The following is an 8,935-nucleotide window of genomic DNA, read 5'->3' as shown; positions in this document are numbered from 1 at the left end:
TCTGAAAAAAACCTACATAAATAAATTACAATGATTTGGACATGTAGATGTGCATATTTATTTGTTTTTCCTAAAGTAAATTAAGCATTTTAGGAAAAATTGTCAGCACGGCCATCAGCAAGAGAATAGGAAGGACTGAGGTTCACCAATACTCGAGGCCCCCGCAATGACAGGGAATTGATTTGCTGAGATATACCCAGGTGATCCTAGCAAGCAACCCACATCTCATGCTGCAGAGGAAGGCAATAAAATCCCAGGTCCCTGCCAATCTGACCTAAGAGGAATTCCTCCCTAACCCTAAAAATAGTGATCAATATGTCCCTGTGCATGTGACCAATACCCACCAGCCAAATATCTGAGAGAGAGGTGTCTCTGAACTGCCTCACAGCACCGGTACCTCCATCTGGTGTTCCATCTCCAGCCACGGCCAACTCTGATGCTACAGAAGAAGGAGGAAAAAAACAGAAACATTCCAGAATACCCTGGGGTGGTTCTGGGGAAGAGAATTCCTTCCTGATCTCTATAGCAACCAGCGAAAGTCCTGAAGCCTGAGATTTAAAAACAGGACTGGAAAGGACTCCCTAGGCCCCTAAGCCTAGCCCACACCCACCACCATCACTACAGGCAACTATATCATACAGTCCACCTCATAAATTTAGTGGGCTGTATCTTAAAACTAATCTGGCTCTTTGGCACCAGTATTCCTATTGGGAGGCTGTTCAAGAGCTTTACTCCTTTGACGGTTAGAAATCTTCTAATTTTCACACTAAACATATTCATGATCAGTTTATACCCATTTGTTCTTGTACCAACATTGTCTTTTAACTTGTATAGCTCTTTTGCCTCCCTGGTGTTTACCAGCCTGAGGAGCAATCTTATCCCCTCTGAGCCTTCTTTTTACTAGGTCAAACAAGCCAAGATGTTTTAACCTCTTTAAAAATAACTTAAAATCAATTCACCAATTTATAGGGAGATAATGCCTAAATAAAATACAGGATTGCCATAATATGATCATATGAGGTCAAACCAGTAAACGAATGTGCTGCTGCATTCCAGGCAGTGAAAATAACACTCCTGGTTATTCTGCTATATGGGAATTCCAATAATCAAGTCTAATTGTGATGAAGGTTTGTGTTTCTGTACAGGGCCAGCACCAAACATTTGGATGCTTAATGCATGGTGTGGTGGGGTGAATTTCTGGAGGATGCTTCAGAAATATGACTTAAGAAGGATTTAATGGTGCAGACACCTGGAGCTGGCCTGCTACACAGGAGTGAATTTCAGCGTCTGTGAGTATCAATTTTTTGGGGGGGTGGGGGGGGAGGTTTGAATGGCATTTGTCCAGCTCCTAGTCATAAAGCCATTCTGGCTTGTGTATATATACACACACAATGAGCAGGTAAGCAATCAACAAGCTATTCAGACTTCCCACCATTTATCCATCCCACCTCTAAAAATGATATCTGAATTAAACTTAACACTAACATTGATAATACAATGTATACCTATAGTGTTAAGTAACAAAAAAAAGAAGGGAAGCAACCTGAGAATAATGGCCTCCAACATGTCAGCATTTCATAGCAGAGACAATACTTTCTAGAGAAATGCAAGTCCAAGCAGGACTCCAGCTGTTTTTTAATAATTGGGTTGCCTATTGCTTTTCAGTTATTTAATGAAAAACTAGACAATTCAGGCATTTTTCTTCAACCATACTTCTCATTTCTAATTGTACTCTCTGGAGTTGGTTATTAATTTGAGAAAGATACAATTATCTGGCAGTGCAGGAGTCCTGCAATTTCTTTAAAAGTCAATTTTATTAATATATAAATAAATAAATAACATTAAGCTGATGGTCCCGAGGGGTGTGGGGGGGGGAACCCTGCAGAGATAAGTAGTGCCTGCAGCGCAATGTCTTTACCATTTCAGCAGTTTGGATTAACTGAGAGAGAAGAGATGGAGAAGCATCAAAATAATGACATGTTAGGCCCAGAGTCAGCTGACTTTAATAGAACAGCAGCAATGGCAAAGCAGCTAAGCCGTTTGTAATAATGTAGTAATGAAGCTGCTGGATGCTTTGGGTCTTTTTGTCCAGTGGGCCATGGGTTTAAATCCCGATGAAAGCCGACAAAATTACCTACTTTCAAAATATGTGGAGTTTACCAGTTCTGTGTTCCCTGAGATGTAGGTCTTCTTGGAGCAAGCTTCAGGATTAAACAAAATGCCACCTCCACAGACAGTATATATTTGCTTTTAATCAATCACAAGTCAGTATTTAATTCTGATTCCACACAACTGCGAAATCACAGAAGCAGAAAGCCTGCCTGCATTAGAAAACAAAACCAAGCCAATCAAACGGTAGCGGAGGAGGCTCAGCCACGCATGGGAAGCCATGTAGACTCTTTGCAGAGCGAAGTATGCAGCTGTGCTAAATTACCAGCATCTTATATACATTCTGTACACTCTAGTTTATTGTTTTCATGCAATCAAACTTTCTGAAATGGAATCTGTTCTTTGTTGACTAGTATCCCTGCAGTAACTCATGCACACCCGTGCCTTATCTGTGCATTCCAAAGGCCTTTTTGGTGGGCTACTATGAAAAACAAGATTAATCAAATTAATGCCAGCCTCCTCCTACACTGCCCCACTGTCACTTGATATTGGTCCAGATTCTGCTCTCATTATAGGCACAATGTAGTATGCAGACCCGAAGAAGAGCTCTGTGTGGCTCTAAAGCTTGTCTCTCTCACCAACAGAAGTTGGTCCAATAAAATATATTACCTGACCCACTTTGTCTCTCAGATATATTATACACACACACATAATTCTCATCAGAGTCAGTAGGGGCTGTGCATACATCACTGAGGGCAGAATCTGGCCTGTTGACTCCAGCATATACATCTTTTCTTTGAAATGCATTGGATCCCACAAAACTCTATATGCTCTTTGGAAATGTTCCTCTGCCCGTGGACTCCATCTGTAAGGGGTGTAACTGTGTATCAAATGTCTTTAGTTTACTTCCTTAGGGCTAGATTGTGCCTATAGGCATTACTCTTGACAAAGGGCAGTGTGTGAGCAGCTCCACTCCAGCAGGAGCCTTGCGACTCAGAATTTCTCCCCTATTCTCTTCTTGCTCCTGGGGACAGTTATTTAGGGCTGACCTATAGATGCAACAAATTACAGCACCCCATATGCTGGCTCAGTTACTCTGGCCAAGATTTCCATATTCCCTGTCTGTGCCTGCCCATCTGCTCCAGAGAAGGGGTAAGTGCAGGAGTAGCTCTACATATTCCTGCATGCCCAGACCCTAGATTCAGAGATCTTTGTGTAGGGGGTACTCATTCTTAGTCCCTTGTGTGGGCACATAGTCGAAGTCATTATCCAGCCATCATTTATTTAGACATACCATAAAAAGGTAATAAATATATCAATGCTGTAAATTCAGAATGGAGTTCTTAGAACAAGATGGACATAAATCAGGAGTTCCAGCTCCCCTCGTGCTGGTTAGATTAGCCATCAACTAGAGGAGAATATATCACCTTTGCAATGAGCCAGAACACTCGCTGCCCTCCCCAAAACCCATGAAAACAGGAGAGATTGGCAGCCTGTGCTGAAGGTCAGTGGTTCGGGGTTATTTTCAGACCCTGGTGGGGAGAAAATTCCAAACCTCAGAGCCCCTAACAGAGACTGATTTGTGGGCAATTGAAAAATCAAGTTCATTTCCAGATTTCAGAGTTGAAATTTAATTTCAGGTTTTATTTATCATAGTCAAATAGTTTTTTCTTCTCAGGCTTTTCCTCCAACCATATATGCAATACAGAACTAGCTTACTCTAAGCAGCATCTAAGTTGTCAAATGCTCATATCCATCAATGGCCTGAGTTTTCAAAGATCTCCGAGCACTGATTTCAGTGAAGGTGGTGGGAGCTCAGCTCTTAAGAACAGAACATAAGAGCGGCCATATTAGGTCAGACCAATGGTCCCTCTGTCTTCTGACAGTGGCCAATGCCAGATGCCCTAGAGGGAATGAACAGAACAGATAATCATCAAGTGATCCATCCCCTGTTGCCCACTCCCAGCCTCTGGAAAACAGAGGCTAGGGACACCATCCCTGCCCATCCCAGCTAATAGCCATTGATGGACCTAGCTGTTTAGTTATGGACCAATCAGGCCCTTTGGAACTTATGGACTGATTTACAAACATCTTCCCTTTGCATTTCATCACTCAGCAACAGGATCTAAATATTTCCAGACTTTGGGAAAATTCAGTCCCAAAGCTGAATGTTACATATTGGACCATCTTACTTATTAGAGCTGAAGCACTCAACCATCATAGCTAATGCTGTCTAAGCATTTATTTACAACTTCCTAGCTTTGGTCACTTATAATGCTATGAAACTTTCACTTTCAGCCTGAAGGTCTCTGGACCAAATCTTTTACGGATAGTTTTGAGTAAAACAAGTTCATCTATTTTTGAATGACAGGAGAATAAAAAAATTAAAACAGTTTCTCTACCATTAAAACAAACATTTAATTTAAAAAGGTAGCAATATTGATCTGAACAAGGTCCCATACCCAAGTGGCTAGAGTGAGAAGGTATGTGAGGGAAAGAAGGATATTTTTTGAAGGTGTTGAGGAGTTTGGAATGACAGAAGCTTGAGATGGATTAATGAGCTGTGTGCAGCTGAGGTGGTCAAAGGTGCACGCTGAATGCAGTTTGTCACAATGCTCTGAAATGTATCATGCTGATGTCACCAACACGTTACATCCACAGTGCTATAATATATCCCTGAAAAGTAGCCACACCTGGGTGGAGAGCAGAAAAAATGAATACATTACATCATGCATCACTGTGTTGAGGGGGAAATTTTGTCAGACATCAGAATCAATCAATCAAAAACACAGTCTACTGAGGACGGCTGCGCCAGCCAGTTGATGGTGTTGTGCTAGGCATCATTTAGTGAAGTTCCCAAATCTGGCTCAATCCTGCAGATCCATGAATCTCAGGCAGCCTTGCAGGCAATGCCAGTTAGTCAGGCCACACATCCGTTTGTCTGCTGATGGAGAGGTTGAGAGCATGATGTGCTGGGTTTTGGTTTTTTTTCTTCATTCTGGTGACATGGCCAAAAAGCATGCAACACCACTTAGGAATATAATGAGTGATTGAAGGAAGGCCAGATCTCTGCGAGTTTATGACATTTTGCACAAAGTCAAACCACTTTATGCTCAGGATTTGGCACTGACAGCATATATGGAATGTCTCTAACCATTGCAAGTGTGCCTGTAAGAGGATACAGGACATCACAGCATCAGGACCTTATTACAGAAAATATCTTGGGAACTTTACCACCTATATAAAGCATAGGGGGATTCAGTTGTTCCAGGCTCATCCAAATGGCCCACACACAGTGAACTACAAAGGTATTCAATTATCTATGAAAGGCTGAGCTGACCCTGCTGAGATTTTATGGAGGTGACAGTAACTTTAGATTTGTCAAACTAATGTTTATACTGCTGATCTCCCTCAATTTTCAATTTTTATTTTTTTCCCTTTTGACTAGGGGGTCCTCCTAGTAATAGGCAATACATTGTAATTTATGCCAGTCTGCAGCTGTGGCCATCTCCTTCAGCTGTGGAAGTGATGGGAAGAGGGCTTCCGGAATCTGTTTCAAGGCTTGATCCAATACCATTAAAGTCAAAAGGAGAGGGATCAGGTTTTCAATCGCTAGTTCATAGATTCACAGATTCCAAGGTGAGAAGGGACCATTATAATGATTTAGTCTGACCTCCTGTATAGCAAAGGGCATAGAACATCCCCCAAATAATTCCTAGAGCAGATCTTTTAGAAAACATTCAATTTTTATTTAAAAATTGCCAGTGACAGGCAATCTACCACGGCCTTTGGTAAGTTTTTCCAGTGGATATTTAGGCTAGGTCTATACTGGGGTGGGGAGGGGGAGTTGACCTAAGATACACAACTTTAGCTACGTAAATAGCATAGCTGAAGTTGGCATATTTTAGGTCGATTTACCTGGCCATGAGGACGGTGGTGAGTCGACTGCTGCCGCTCCCTCATCGACTCTGCTTCCGCCTCTCGCTGTGGTGGAGTTCCAGAGTCAATGGCAGAGTGATTGGGGATCGATCACTACCCCCGATCCAGTGGGTAGTGTAGACATACCCTTACTCTCACAGTTAAAGATGTACACCTTATTTCCAGTCTGAATTTGTCTGGCTTCTCACCATTGGATTGTGTTATAGCTTTCTCTGCTACACTGAAGAGCCCATTATTAAATATTTGTTCCTCACTTAGATACTTATAAACTGCAGTTAACTGCAAGCCCCTTCATTTTCAGTTTAAACTGATTTTTACTGAAAGATTTCCAGGTTTTACAAAAAATATTTGTCAGGTTTTTTTCTGATGTTCATCCTTCTTTTGTGTCATTCAAATATATAAAAATATTTTCTTTTATTAGGGAAAATAAAATACATTGCATGAGAAATATGACTTATGATAATACATTAGTCTGTGTGTATATGCAAAGCTGTCTGTTGAAGTAAGGGTATATATTAGTCTAGAACAATGATTCTTAACCTTTACTGCAGCCTGCACTCCTTTGGGTCTCACAATATGTTCTCGCACCCTTATCAAAAATCAAAATATGTTCTCGCATGTCTTATAAAAAAAATTATTGAAGTAGTTCAGTTCTTTAAACCTAGATATATTTTTTGTTTATATATAAAGTGATCATTAAAAAATTTATAATGTTAATACATAGGTTTGATGAAACAAAGTAGTTGTACTTATGTGCCTGTACTTAATTTGTGTTTTTGATGATTTACCTTCAAAAAAACCTGGCATGCCTCACACCCCCAAAAAGGGCTTCTCGCACCCCCAGGGGTGCATGCACCCCAGGTTAAGAACCACTGGTCTAGAAGATACACACAACAAACAAACATGCAGGCAAGCTCTGAAGTGCGTGCACATCTGAACGTACTGATGAATCTCATGCTCACCATGTACACATTTCAAGCTATTAGCAGATAATGGTTTAAAGATTTGACACACTAAAATGGGAAGAAAAGGAAAGTCTGTATCGGAATACATTTCAGAACACAAGGAAGTATTCGAAAATTTAAAAAAAACAAAAACAGGAGAAAAGGATGAAGTTGAGTGTATGTGCTGCTAATGGTGTGGCCCAATTATTAAATGTAAATATTTATAGACTTATAGTTCTAAGTTTACAACAGTAAATTGTTTATTCAAGTGAAAAGCTTTATTTGAGGATTAGAGATGTATTGTTTTCTTAAACTCAGAGGTGGCATTGTGTTTTGAGTTCTGTTTTAGTTCTGCAGCAAACCACACTGATTAATGGAATTCAAAGCATTAATCTACCGAATACTTTTCCCCCTGTCTTTCCCTCCACCAGAATAAACCCCGCTATTTATCTAGAAAAAATATTAATAGTGTTTATTACCACAACAACAAAAATAGGAGAAGATCAGTGCAAAAACCTGATACATTCCTGGAAAAAATAAATAAAATAGAAGCTGAAAACAAAGGGTTCCAACTGTAATCAGCTCACCCCTTAACCTTCTCTTTGTTAAGCTAAATAGATGGAACTTCTTGAGTGTCACTATAAGGCATGTTTTCTAATCCTTTAATCGTTCTATGAAGCCTCTTCAATTTATCAACAGCCTTCTTGAATTGTGGACACCAGAACGGGACACAGTATTCCAGCAGCAGTCGTACCACTGTCAAATACAGAGCTAATGGCTTGAAACCTGTTTTTTGTTTAAAAAACAAAGTAAAAACCAACAGAAACAACAACTAACTAGGTTAAGCATTTTGCTAAGAATATACTCATGGACACTTTGAGCTAGATTCACAAGGGGGACGTAGGCACCTAAGTCCAACATTTAGGCATCACTTGCATTCACAAAACTGCTATCCAGCTGCCACCTAACACCACAGATTGTTAAGTGTCCACTGCTCAAGGTGCCAACGTTTAGTTAGCTGGGCGTGTGCTCAGCTGCCTCTGTCATAACACTGCACAGCAGCTTGGCACTTAACCTACACTACTATTACTACCACCACCTTCTCCTCAGTTTTTCATAAGAAACTACTAACCTGCCTTAAATATCTAACACATGATATATACAGCCAAGAATACTGAGCGGACATAGGGCCAGCTGGAGGTACCTATCTCCTTTTGAGGAGCAAAGCCTAATTCATGCCTCTTCCGCATTTGCTACTGGCTAGCTTAGGGAGCTCCCCGTTCAGTGTCCTGGGGTTTGTGACTCTCTTTTTAGGTAACTAACTCTTCTTGTGCATTGTATAGGGAGCTTGGGTGCCCCACTTGGGGCTGTGAATTCCATTAGGTAGAAGGGCATCTAAAAATTAGGTGCTGCAACCAGTGGCGGAGCTAATGGGGACAGGAGCCACCTCTGATAGGTGTGTGCAGGGCAGGATCACTCTCCAAACCCACACACCCCGTACGTTCCAAAATCTGGTTCTGCTACTGGCTACAATGTTGATTGTTGCAGTGCCTAAGTCCCCTTTGTGAATCTAGCACTTTGTGATTCGCTTGAAATATCCTGTTTGATCAGTATTGAACTCTTCTATCATGTTTCTTTTATTTTTCATTACAACAGTGGGCTACGAGATCCTTCATTCTGTGCCTGGACTGTCTTAGCACCTGAAGAGGATGACTTCACTGTCTAGTATGTTGCAGGTAGACCACAATAGAGAGATTGCATTTAGGGTACTTGGTTAATTTATCTAATCTAATCGTACAACAGTAGCTGAGTTACCTACCATATTAATAAAGCAAAGCCCCAAACACCGTCCCTCCCTTCTGTCCGTGTTGGAGTAGCTTGAAAGGCTGAGGTTTCACCCCCCACACTAATTCTTTTGTCTCCCGACCTCCTCATATGTGAGT

The 8,935-nt window shown here is 41.0% G+C and overlaps 1 long non-coding RNA gene across 1 annotated transcript; it reads left to right on the top strand.

Annotated features, from left to right (window-relative positions):
- The first annotated feature begins 554 nt into the window (after positions 1-554).
- On the top strand, positions 555-8,728 carry LOC123361700. Its single transcript, XR_006576195.1, has 3 exons — positions 555-742; positions 1,146-1,289; positions 8,649-8,728. It is a non-coding gene; the product is annotated as an uncharacterized LOC123361700 (long non-coding RNA).
- The last annotated feature ends 207 nt before the right edge of the window (positions 8,729-8,935 follow it).

This window comes from Mauremys mutica, chromosome 1, assembly GCF_020497125.1.
Source record: "Mauremys mutica isolate MM-2020 ecotype Southern chromosome 1, ASM2049712v1, whole genome shotgun sequence".
Classification (NCBI taxonomy): domain Eukaryota; kingdom Metazoa; phylum Chordata; order Testudines; family Geoemydidae; genus Mauremys; species Mauremys mutica.
This window is presented reverse-complemented; position numbering and strand designations above follow the sequence as displayed.